This window comes from Phocoena phocoena, chromosome 6 (genome assembly GCF_963924675.1).
Source record: "Phocoena phocoena chromosome 6, mPhoPho1.1, whole genome shotgun sequence".
Lineage (NCBI taxonomy): Eukaryota > Metazoa > Chordata > Mammalia > Artiodactyla > Phocoenidae > Phocoena > Phocoena phocoena.
In genome coordinates this window covers 64,947,487-64,960,883 of record NC_089224.1, presented here as the reverse complement: position 1 = coordinate 64,960,883, position 13,397 = coordinate 64,947,487, and positions in this window count along the sequence as shown.

The following is a 13,397-nucleotide window of genomic DNA, read 5'->3' as shown; positions in this document are numbered from 1 at the left end:
TAGGGAAAGGAGGCAGAAACGAATCAGCAGGGATCCTCAAAACTTCGCAAAATCTATTGCAATTGTTACACCCTGAGGAACAGTGTGTCGAAATAATCTATCTAAGGTCACGAAACCCGGCCATAGAACCGGGAACAAAACCTAGGGCTGCCATCTTATCCCTGGATCAGGAGGTGGTCAGCAGAACGGGCCCTGGACTCTTCATGACTAAGCATAGGTTTTTCATGCCAGAGCCTCATTTGCCCTAAAATGTGAAATGCTCAGTTTGTGTTCTACCTCATTGAAATACTAAAACAGTTTCTCATCAATAGTGAGCACATTTGACATTAAATGGGTCACAATAAAAGGGTGGTAGGTCTAGAAACAATACCAAGAAATAATGGAATCTACAAGGAAGGCTGAAAAAGAAGAAAAGGTAATGAATTCAACAAAGACACTTGAGCTTCCTAAATAGAGGCAATGGCTGCCCACCCAAGATGTCCTTTCGGTTTAACCGATGCTTTTCTGCAGCCATTTCAGGAAGGGTTCAGCTGCTTACCGTGAGAAAGATTAGCTCCCACCCTTTGTGGAGGGGCAGCTTCCGGGGGCCAAGACTTGGAGTTTCTCAGCCTTGCTGTCTGAAGGGAGATGGTGTGAATTACGCTGATGACACAATAGATACTTGGTGAAGAGAAGCGAATGTTAACTTCAGTCAACCAATGAAGCCCCCACTAAGGTTTCTCAAGTCTTCTGTGACACCTCACCATGTGAATGAACCAGGAAGACAGTGTGGATTTTTGCTTTTGTTTCCCAAAAAATTTAGGAACTTTCTTGGACTTGGAACCATTTAGGCAGAACCTTACTAGCAAGCTTCTCCTCTTGGTAATATTTGAATTTGAATGCTTTGCTAGCAAAATGGAGCCCTTAGTTTGTCCACTTTTAAAAGATATAACCTGCAAGCTATCACAGAAACCTAGAATATTTTGCTGGGGTAGGAGACACAAAAAGCAAATGTGTCAATCAGGATATGCAAATGATGAAAGATACAACCCCCAATCCCCAATTAACGCGGACTAATATAATAAAGGTTCATTGCTTGTTCATGACTCTGTTCAACATGGTCTGGTGGTGGGGTTGGCTTCCTGCAGCCATTCAGGGACCCTGGGTCCTTCCATCTTGTGGCACCATTATCTTCAACAAGTGGCCTCCAAAATCCCTGCTGAACTGGGAGAGTGAGCAAAGGATTTAAGATGCCAGGTATGGAAGTGGTGAATATCACATCCACCCACATTCCACTGGGCAGAACTCGGTCCAGGGCCCCACCTACCAGTATGAAGCCTGGAAAGATATGTCTAAGTGCTGTGCTCAGGAAGAAGAGGAGAGCATGGGTGTTAGCGCTATATTTTCTTCCCAATGTGCTGAATTAAAGATGAATCATTCATCTTAAGTTGATTCTTGCACAGCTGTGATTGGAGGCCTGGGGGGAGTCTTTGGTAGTCAGATTTATTCTATGCTTGCATCCCGGTGTTTTCCCTGCATTTTTAGACGAGAAGCAGCCTGTTGTACGTGTGTAGTTTGGGATGGCATTGCTATCTTGGAAGCGTTTGTGGACATACATGGAAGCATAAAGAGTCGGCAGCCTATATTGTTACAGAAAATTGAACGCTTGAAGCAAGTGTATTAAAAAAGTGTCTTTCTGGAACTCTTGCCACAAGGAGAGGGCTATTGATTCCATCGTCATGGGAGAAAATGGAATCCGTGCAATCAGCTTTTGAAGTGGCTGCAACTGCAAACTCTGGAGCCTTTGGGAGGAAAAAAAAAGATGAAAAGAAACATAAGTCATAGCTCTATCTGCAGTCAGCCTGTCCTGATGGCATGAGTGATTTCAGAAGAAAGAGTTATAATGAGGGAAAGAGAAAAAGCATGGGACAAGCAAGAGAAGTATACTTGTTCTTTTTAGCACAAATACTCTGTAAGGAAAAATACAGGAGTTGGTGGTACCGTGGGGATTTACAAATACTTCAAGCCAGAAGGCAAAGCCACACGATGAAGATATAAGTTAGAAGAAGTTGGAGAGTTGCCCAGCTTCTTCCTACTGCATGAGACTCCTTTCTGTCTTTTCCTATGTGAAGTGGGGAGAGAGCATCACACTGCAGCAAAAGACCAGGCTATGTCCTCGACAAGTTCTACTGGGTTTGTGTTTTCCACAGCTTGGGGACAGTATGTATTAGGTGTGTGACCTAATTTTTTCCCTTAATTCTAAAGCAACAAATATAAGACAGAAGCCCTCTCTCATGACCATTCTGTACACCAAAAGATTTAGTGGCATTTCCTCTAGAAACTTTCAGAAGAAATGGCTAAAGAGCTTTGTTTGATATGCAGGGGCTTATTTACTATATTATGATAAGAATAAAAGGCATAATTTGAAATTGCACGTATGCTACAACCTCAAAAAGTACAGAAAGTCTAGTAAGATATCTTGGAGGGAAATCTGCTAAAATATTAGCTATTATTGCCTTTAGGTTAATATCGTGTCTCCTTTTAAAAAAAATCCTTGCGCTACTTTTTCAAATCAGAGAAAGATAAAGAAATGAGGGAAATGTTAATGTCTGATGATGAATAAAAATTATGCATGTTTTAAAATTTTAGAAAAAATTAGAAAAGCAAAAAAGAAAGAACTTAATTTTCTTCACACAGAGACCATCACCTCTAACATTTGGTATTGGCTTACCTTGCTTTACTATATTTTATACTATTTTTTAAAGGTGAAAATAACATGTGCACAGGGCAAAGGAGCTGAACAGACATTTCTCCAAAGACGGTATACAAATTGCCAATAAGTACATGAAAAGATACTCAACATTATTAGCCATTAGGAAAATGTAAGTCAAAACCACAACAAAAGGCCACTTCACACCCACTAGGATGGCTAGATCGGAAAGACATCATAACAAGTGTTGGTGAAGATGTGGAGAAGTGAACTCTCACACACGGCTGGTGGGGATATAAAAAAGGTGCAATTGCTTTGGAAAACAGTCTGACAGTTCCTCAAAAGGTTAAACATAGAGTTACCATGACTCAGCAATTTCACTGCTAGAGTAATATGCCTAAGAGAAACGAAAACTTGCATCCATAGGAAAATGTGTATACAAATGTTCATAGTAGCATTATTTACAATAGCCAAAAAGTAAAAACAATCCAGATCTCCATTAACTGATGAATGGATAAACAAAATGTGGTATATCCATATAAAGGAATATTATACAATGGAATAGTACTCAGCCACGAAAAGGAACGAAATTGGGCCATTTGTAGAGATGTGGATGAATCCAGAGACTGTCATACAGAGTGAAGTAAGTCAGAGAGAGAAAAACAAATATCGTATATTAACGCATATATGTGGAACCTAGAAAAATGGTACAGATGAACCAGTTTGCAGGGCAGAAATTGAGACACAGATGTAGAGAATAAATGTATGGACACCAAGGGGGGAAACTGGAAGCGGAGGGGGGGTGGTGGTGGGATGAACTGGGAGATTGGGATTGACATGCATACACTAATATGTATAAAATGGATAACTAATAAGAACATGCTGTATAAAAAAATAAATAAAATAAAATTTTAAAAAAACTCAAAAACCAAAATGTGGTATATCCATATAAAGGAATATTATTCAGCAATAAAAGGGAATGGAGTACTGATATGTGTTACTACATGGATGAACTCTGAAACATTATGGTAATTCAAAGAAAGCCAGATACAAAAATCTACAGGTTGTTTGATTCTATTAATATGAAATGCTCAAAATGGGCAAATCTATAAAGACAGAAAATAGATTAGTGGTTGCCTAGGGCTGGGGAAATGGTAGTGACTGCTAATAGGTACTGGATTTTGGGGGGGGATGATGAAAACACTCTGAAGTTGATAGAAGTGATGAGTGTACAAGATCTGTGAATATACTGAAAAACATTGAATTGTACACTTTAAGTGGGTGAATGGAGTGGTATGTAAATTAATCTCAATAAAGCAGTTTGTTAAAAAGGAAAAAAATAACATACATATGTCAAAAAATTAAAACCATATAAGAATCTAAAATTAAAAGTAAGATTTTCCTTCCTACTCACCATCCAACCTCTAGTTCTAGAGAAGACCATTTTTAAGTTTCTGGTTTTTTGTTCTTCATGTGGCTCTCGTTTTAACATTAAATAATATAGTTATACTTTTGTTAATTGAGCTATCAAATTAAAAAGTATCTGACTTTCTGCTCTGAAAGAGAAGAAAATTAACATGGTTTTACTAACTCTCATATCCTCTCCTCCTTTCTGCCTCCCAATTTTTGTGTTTCTTATTTTTGTAAGAGTTTCCACTTTTATAATTTTAATAATATACTCAAGCCTCTATTTCTTGATTTATCAATCTTAGACACCATCTATTAACTAGAAGGAGGTAGACCTTAGATGTTTCATAACTACATAAACTACATGGGAGAAATTCAATTAAATAAAATAGTGAGTTTTATCAACAGAAGACTGCTTCCTACCCTGTTTAATTATGACATTCAGAACTTAAAATGTTTCTCAAAATTTATGTGAGAACTGCCCATAGTGTACAAGAACGCTGTGCTGCTTGGGGGCCAAGAATAAAGAGACCAAATACTGGCCTCACCTTAAATTCATCATAGTATTTACCCAATAGGCACATTATTTAATCAATTTGAAGAAGAGACCACTTATGCTGATGGGAAGCTGTCAAGCGTCCAAATGAAAGTGGGATGATAACCACTGTGGCTTCCTTTAAACTCAGAGAGTCTGTGAGTCTGGAACTTTGGGTTTGTAGGGAGGATGCTCAGCTATATCCTGTTAGCACTGGACCTCGAGTCTGGGTGCTGTGGTGATTATCTTGGACCAGGTGGCAAAGAGAGGATGACAGAGTCTAGATCAAGATTGGGGCATCCTGTGGGACAGAGGAGATGGAGAAGAGTGGGAAGGGACAGTAGTTCTTACATATTCTATAGGTATCCCAATGATAATTACCTGAAAAAAAATGCTTAACCTCAGCAGCAATAAAGGGAAAATGCAAAGTGAGAGCTCTAAGGTACCTCTGAATCCCTGTGAAGGGACATGGAGTAGACACTGGCTGCCTACATCCTGTGCATCAGGCCCTGTGCCAGCTGCTTCTCCTGAACTATCTCATGCAATCCCCAACCCAAGAAATTAGTCTTATTTACATTCTCAAATGAAGCAGTTGAGGCAGAAAGGCTAAGTCCCTAAGCTAACAGGGCTGAGATTCTCCATGGCTCCAAATACCTTAAATTACTGAAAGCAAAGGAATAATACAAAACCCAGTGTTGATGGGGTTTTGGGGGAACAGATACACCAAATGAACACTGGCATAGTCTTTTTAGAGAGCAACTAACAAAAAGCATACACTTATTAATACCTATGTCCCAGACATTCTACTTTGGGGAATATATTCTAAAAAAATTACATAACTTACAAAATAATGATTGTTCAAAACTATTCATTGCATTGATATTAATAGTGACAAGAAATAAACTCAACAGCCAACAACTAAAGACATTATGTTACAGACTATCACTGTAAGGAAATATTATTTGGACTACATTGATGTGCAAAAAGATGTACATGAATTAATTTAAGACAAAAAAAGTGGGACACCATAGACAGTTTGTGAAGAGTGAACACCACTATAAAAAACATTTGTACAACATGGATGTGTCATATTTGCACTGTTCACAAGTCAGTTCTGATTTTTTTGTTAATTGGATTATTTTTCCCATAGAGTGAAGTGCATAACAGTACATTGATTTAAAATTCCCAAAACTAATTTTGCACTCTAGGATTAAATGTCCTTCCCTCTCTGGAGCTGGGGTCCATTTGAGGGTTTGAAGAGGGGTGTGAAAGACAGGGGCAGCACCATGATGCTTCTGAAATCAAAAATGCATCACCCCCAAAACCTCTCGTGTTTATGTTCCTGAAGACTTTCCTGTTGGAAAGAGACTCTGCTGTGATATCGGTGATGCTCTCTAAGATCAGGGGGAAATCAGCAATGTCTTTGACCTGCCTCTGAATGGACCTGTTTATAAACATACCCATAAATGTTGTTCAGGAAGAATTTGCATTGAAATCCCATGCCTGCAGAAAGGACTGAGACATCTCGTCTTAATAAATCTCCAACCTGATGGAGGTATTACCTGTGGTCTTGGCATTGGCCTTGTATACTCCCACCCTAAGCCTTCCTACAAGCCTTTCCTCCATCCTGGAATACTCCTGCTATTCACATCCCATGGGTCTTTTTTTTTTCTTTTCTTTTAGATTCTTTTCCCACACAGGCCATTACAGAGAATTGAGTAGAGTTCCCTGCGCTATACAGCAGGCTCTTATTAGTTATCTATTTTATATACAATAGTGTGTATATGTCAATCCCAATCTCCTAGTTTATCCCTTGCTCCCCTTATCCCCTGGTAACCATAAGTTTGTTTCCTACCTCCATGACTCTACTTCTGTTTTATAAGTAAGTTCATTTGTACCCTTTTTTAAAGATTCCACACATAAGCAATATCATATCACATCCCATGGGTCTTTCAAGACCCCCTTAACTCTTCCTCTTTCGAAGGAGTCTTCACAGGAAGCCATCGCCACCACTTGTGATTCCCAAAGCACTTAGAGTACACTCACTTTTCTGCACCCGTTTCACAGTGAGATGGCAAACTCCCTGTGGTGAGAGGCCCCCGTTTTTGTAAACTGCCCAAACGACATCAGTGCTTACCAAGTGCTTTGAAATATGGCACAAAGTGTTCAATCAATATTTGTGAAGCTGGGACTTCCCTGGTGGCGCAGTAGTTAAGAATCCGGCTGCCAATGCAGGGGACACGGGCTCGATCCCTGGTCCGGGAAGATCCCACACGCCACGGAGCAACTAAGCCCACACGCCACAACTACTGAGCCTGCACTCTAGAGCCCGTGAGCCACAACTACTGAGCCCGTGTGCCGCAACTACTGAAGCCCATCCTCCGCAACAAGAGAAGCCACCGCAATGAGAAGCCTGCACACCACAACAAAGAGTAGCCCCCACTCGCTGCAACTAGAGAAAGGCCACAGGCAGCAGCAAAGACCCAGTGCAGCCAAAAATAAATAAATAAATTTTTAAAAAAATTTCTGAAGCTGCCACCCATTTCTTCTAAAAGAGGTCTCTTTTGCCCAGGTTCCAAATTTTTCCTTTGCCAACTTATATCTTGGTTTCCTTTAGTTAGAGTATTAGCATTTCAATCATTAGTGTTTTGAGTAGACAGATGGATCTGGGATCAAATGTTCCCACTCACATTTTTCTTGAGACTTTGGGCAAATTTTGTAACTTTTCAAAGTCCATTTCCTCATTCATTAAATAGGGATATAAGACATCTTACAGGAGTACAGTAAGGATTAAAACTACTCAGTCTTCAAGTCTCAGCTTAAATATTATTTTCTTTGGGATCCCTTTCCTCATATACCCCTGCTCACCTCCAAGTCTCGACAGGGCAGTGTCTCTCCTCTGTGCTTTCCCAACTCTCTAAACCAGGGCTGTCCAGTAGAACTTAGTGCAATGATTCCGTTCTGGTTCTGTAATCTGTGCTACCCAGTAGGTAGCCGCTAGCCACATATGGTTAGTGAGCATTTTAAAAGTGGCTACAAAGACTGACAGATTGAATTTTAAGTGTTATTTAACTGTAATTAATTTAAATTGAAATAGCCCCATGTGGCTAGTGACCACTGGATGGACCACACAGCTCTCAACAATTCCCGTTATAGCACTTAACACACTGTGGTTCATCTTTCACAAGACTGAGAAACATAGCGAAATTCATTTTGACTGTGATGATCACTGCTGTATTCATAGCACCTAGCCCAGGGTCTGGCACACAGGAAGCTCTCAGTAGGGCAGCCATCATAATCTTCAACAGCATCTTGTCACTCTTTGCATCCCACAGCTTAGATAAGCACACGCTGTAGATGCTCACTAACTGCTGCCAATTGACCTAATTGATTTCTAGGCTTACAAGCCAACCAATTATCTGCTCCCGGAGAATGTTCAAACAATGGGAGTTGCATAAATGTCTTTCTGATATATTTCCTTGTGTGCGGCATAGAGGTTAGAAGCATCCGCTTAGACTCAAACCCTGACCACGTGACCTCTAGTACGGAAACTTTCTATGCCTTAGCTGATTATTCCTCTGTAAAATGGGGACATTAATAGCCCTGCCTCCTTGAGTTGTTGCAAGGATTATATATGTGTGGAGGTTTACAACTATCATTTTATAGGAAATATAGAGATCAGAAGACCATGTTAAATGACATCATAAAGATTCAAAATCCAGACCGTAGGAAAGTCTTGTTGGGAAACAGAGGCAGGCATCCTGTGGTCATTAGGAAATAAATCTAAGAACAAAGACAAGACTCTGAGATTGGTAATCTTGCTGCAAGGGAGGCTAGGAAAAATATCTGGTATTGTCACTCTTTATAGTAAAGGGCAGGCTCTCAGGAGAGGAAGAAGTACTAGAGAGTGACTTTGTGTAGCAATCCATAATGTGAGCTCTACAGCCTTTGGTAAAACCTCAGCTGCAACTGCCTTCAACTTTGCATGGACCTAAGCGTGGGCAGAGTTTCAGCAAAGAGGGCCCCCAAGCTTCAAATTCTGTCTGTAAGATGTTGGTGAGTCAGGCACAAGCACTGTGTCAGTTAGGGGGTCTCAATTTTTCCTTGAGTGGCAACTGTAACAAAAGTTCAGGCCTTTACTCATACTGAAATGAGAGTGTGAAAGTAGGGGTTGGGATGGGGAGAGAATGAAACAGCTGGAAAAAATTGCCTGGTTCTTCTCTTCTTAAGAGTTCCTTGGAGCCCCCAAAATGACAGTCTGGGGTTACCCTTTCATCTTCTCAGGATCTATCATTCTTAGGCTTCCCAGCTTGTTCTCCACCTTGGGTCTCCTGAAGTATGGCTGATATATTTCAAAATTCTGTTTTAGAAGACTTTTCTAAATCCTTTTTTATTTTATAAAATTAAGCAAAATAATTAGGGCATACATAAAACTACAAAAACAGTATCACTTCAACAAAATTCTAACTCTCTCCACTTTTGTACATCTATTCTGCCATTACCTTGGCCCAATGCACCATCACCTCTTGCTTGGATGACCTCGGGAAACTTTTAACTAAGTCTTCTGGCTTCCACTTTTGCCTCCTTAAAATTCATTTGCCAAACACTGTGCAGTGCGATCTTTAAACCAGTGGAAATCAGATTTTGTCCCTCTGCTGTTTAAAATATTCTAAAGTCTTTTTAATGTCTTAGAATAAAAGTTAAATTCTTTACTGTGGCCCTCAAGGCCCTACATGGTGTGATCACAAAATATACGTCTTCGGTGTCATTGCAGACCACTCTGTCCCTTGCTCCCCAAAGTTTCAGATACACTTGTCTTTTTCTTTCTGTTTCACGAACATGCTAAACTATTCTGTACTCAGGGAACTTAAACTTGCTGTTCCTTCTGCCAGGAAAGCCCTTAACCTGGATCTTCCCTGGTTGTCTTCTTTCCTTCATGTAAACCTTGACTCCCGTGTCATTTCCTGCAAGAGGACTTTCCTGACCATTGTACGGAAAGGTTTATGGTAACGATCTTCCATCTAAAACACACACATGCACACTGGTTTTACTCAATGTATTAATACATATGGGGTGAAGGGCTTAGAACAGCACATTGTTAAGTCGAGTATTTTTAGGTATTATTTTTTCCACTATACCACATATAGTCTAAATTTCTCTTGCATTTTTATGTATTTACTTTTCCATGGTTGGTTTACCTTCCTCGTTACTAGCTCCATAAAGGTAGAGACCTTGATGTTTTTGGTTTTGTTTATTTATATATCTCTAGCACCTAGAATAAAGCCTGGCACATAGTAGGTACTCAATAATCATTGCTGAAAACATGAACTGACTATAGAAAATAATATATATGACAAAGAAAAAAATAGTGGAATATAACCACCAACAACTCTGCATAGGGGGATTTTTGCTTTCTTCTCTCTAGCTTTTCAGATATTCCAATTTTTTACAAAGATCATGTACTTTTCTGAATCATAAAAAAGAGTTAATTTTTGCAAAAGGAGTCATGTTGCCTTGCTGTATGAAATGTGAGTTGATCGATTTCTGCAGGCATACTGGAGGTTGCAATCTCTGGATCTGTGCTTAACCACCTCTTAAATCAGAAATCTTCTGACATTCTTCAGGAAGAATGCTCAGTGCTGTGTCCCTTAGTGTGTGAACACACATGCGGGCCCTGGTGAGAGCCCCCTGGGAGGTCTGACAAGTCTCATTCCATCAGCAGCCAGGTGCCATGTGACTAGCCACCTGCCTCTTTATCTCTAGCTCCTTAAGTCAGGAGTTCTGTTTGGCTACAGAGCTTGACACTGTGGAGGTCAGCCAAGGTCAGGGCTCCTGTAAGAATGACTCACACCCCGCTCCATGCTCTCCTCTGGGCACAGGCTGGAGCACGATGAACACTGTGATTTTCCATGCTCGGCTCCCAGGATGTGAGGCTCAGTCCCTGAAATACTGATCCATGCAAAAACACTGAAGTAGCCCCCAAAGAGGGTGTTTGACATTTAGGGGAAAAAAAGAAGCTTTTACTCTCTGATCCTATCCAGTGTGGTGCTGATTTGAAGTTGACTGCACAGTGCAAATGTGCTTTTTCAAGCTTGTCCAAAGGAGGGCAATCCTTATGACTTTTTAAAAAAATAATGATTGTGAAAGATTACAAACACACATAGTGTTAATAATACAGTTTTAAAATTGCAATACCAGGGTGAAGCTTATTAAGATTCTTACATGCCTCCCTTGCTTTGGAGTCTCTTGCCTTAAAAAAAAAAATTACAGATACAGTATACCCGCCCTCGATTCCATTCCTTTCCTTCCTCCCCAGTGTCAAACAGTATCATAAAGTGGCTGTTTATCATTGTTCCACAGAGTTTTATATATCCATGTATACATCAATTTTGTTAAATTGTTATGATTATTTTAAGCTTTCATATAAAGGTTACCATACCTCACATATCATTTTGCAACTTGTTGTTCAGCATTATATTTACAAGATTTATCTTTATTGATACATGAGATGGTCAGTTTTATGTGTCAACTTGACTACAGTGCTCAGTCATTCAATGAAACACTGATCTAGGTGTTCTGTGAAGGTATTTTGTAGGTGTGATTAAACTCCATAATCAGTTGACTTTAAGTAAAGGAGATCATCCTAGATAATTTGGATGGACCAGAGTCAGTCAGCTGAAATTTATACTCCTATCAATAGGCCATGAGAGTTCCAGTTTTTCCACATCTTCCACACCACTTGGAGTTGTAAAACTTATATTTATAATCTGGTGGATGTAAAACTATTTCACTGCAGTTTTAATTTCTATTTCTCTAATGTAAAATAGTGAAAAGCATCTTATTATGGGATTATTTTCTGTCCATATAGCCTCTTTCGTAAAGTGCTTGTTCAAATCTTTTGCCCATTTGAAAAACTGGGTTTTTTTCTCTTATTATTGAGTTTTGTAAACTCTTTATATCATAGATACAAGTCCTTTGTTGGATATATGATTTGCAAATATTTTCTCCCAGTCTGTGGCTTGTCTTCTCACTCTCTGAAGTGTCTTTTGCAGAGCAGAAGTTTTAAATTTTGATGAAGCAAAGTTCATCAGTTTGCTCTTTTATGGGTCATGTTGCTGGTGACATGTCTAAGAAATCCTTGCTTAACCCAAGGTTGCAAGGATTTTGCCCCTTATTTTATCTTCTACAAGTTTTATAGTTTTAGGTTTTACAATTAGGTCTATGATGCATCTTTAGTCAATTGTTGTACATAATACAGGATATGAGTTGAATTTCATTTTTTTGCTTACGGATGTCCAATTGTTCTAGCACTATTTGTGGAAAAGACTATTTTGTATCTTTGTCAAAAATCAATTGACCATACATGTGTGGGTCAATTTCTGGGCTCTCTGTTCTGTTTCAGTGATCTATTTGTCTATCTTTTTGCCAATACCATACTGTCTTGATTACTGGAGATTTATAGTAATTCTTGAAATCAGGTGGCATGACTCTTCAAGTTGGTTCCTCTTTTTCAAAGTTATTTTGACTAATCTAATTCCTTTGCCTTCTCATATCTGTTTTAGATTCAACTTGTTGATATCTACAAAAAACTCTGCTGAGATTTTGATTAGGATTATGTTGAATCTGTACATTAATTTGGGGAGAACTGAGATTATAACAATGAACATGCTATGTGTCTTTTTTTAATTTATTTTTTTAGTGAAGTATAGTTGATTTCTAATGTATATATATATATATATATATATATATATATATATATATATTCTTTTCTATTATGGTTTATCCCAGGGCTATGTATCTTTTGACATATTTAGTTCACTGTTTCTTTTATCAGTGTTTTCCAGTTTTCACCATACAGATCCTACACATATTTTGTTAGATTTATACCTAAGTATTCTTTTTTGGGGTGCAGTTTGTCAGTGGTATTTTTAAAAAGGTTGCTTTCCAACTATGACATACAGAATGGATAAACAACAAGGACCTACTGTATAGCACTGGGAACTATATTGAATATCCTGAGATAAACCATAATGGAAAAGAATATAAAAAAGAATGTATATATGTGTATAACTGAGTCACTTTGCTGTACATCAGAAATTAACACAACATTGTAAATAAACTATTAAAAAATTAAAATAAAAAAGGTTGCTTTCCTGTTGCTAATATATAGAAATATAATTGATTTTTGTATATTGACCTTGAATCCTGCAACATTGCTAAGCCCATTACTTCTAGAAATTTTTCCTTTGCCAACTTATATCTTGGTTTGTGGGTTTTAAAAATTGATTTGCAAGAGTCCTTTATATATTCTGTATATTTATTCATTGGCCAAATACTTATTGAGTGCCTGCTATGTATCAGGTACTATATTAGCACACTAATCTCGAGTCAACTTTGTTCATTGCTAAATACTTCAAGAAGCAGTTATTCATCTCAATTATATAAAGACGTATACAGTACCTACACATCCATTAAGTCACTTATTCAAAAATTTTATTGAGTACCTACTATAGGCCAGGTAATAGTTTAGCTACTGGAGATATAGCACAAAACACACACACAAAATGAAGAGCCCTGCTCTAATGGAGGAGAGAGACAATAAATAAACAAGTAAATAAATAAGCTAATTTCAGGTAGTGAAATGCTTTGGAGAAAATAAGTCAAGGTAATAGGACAGAGGGGACAGGTGAGAAGACAGAGAAAAAGGTGGTATTAGATACAGTGGTTGCGGAAGACCTCTCCCGAGGGGCATCATTTAAGCCAAGG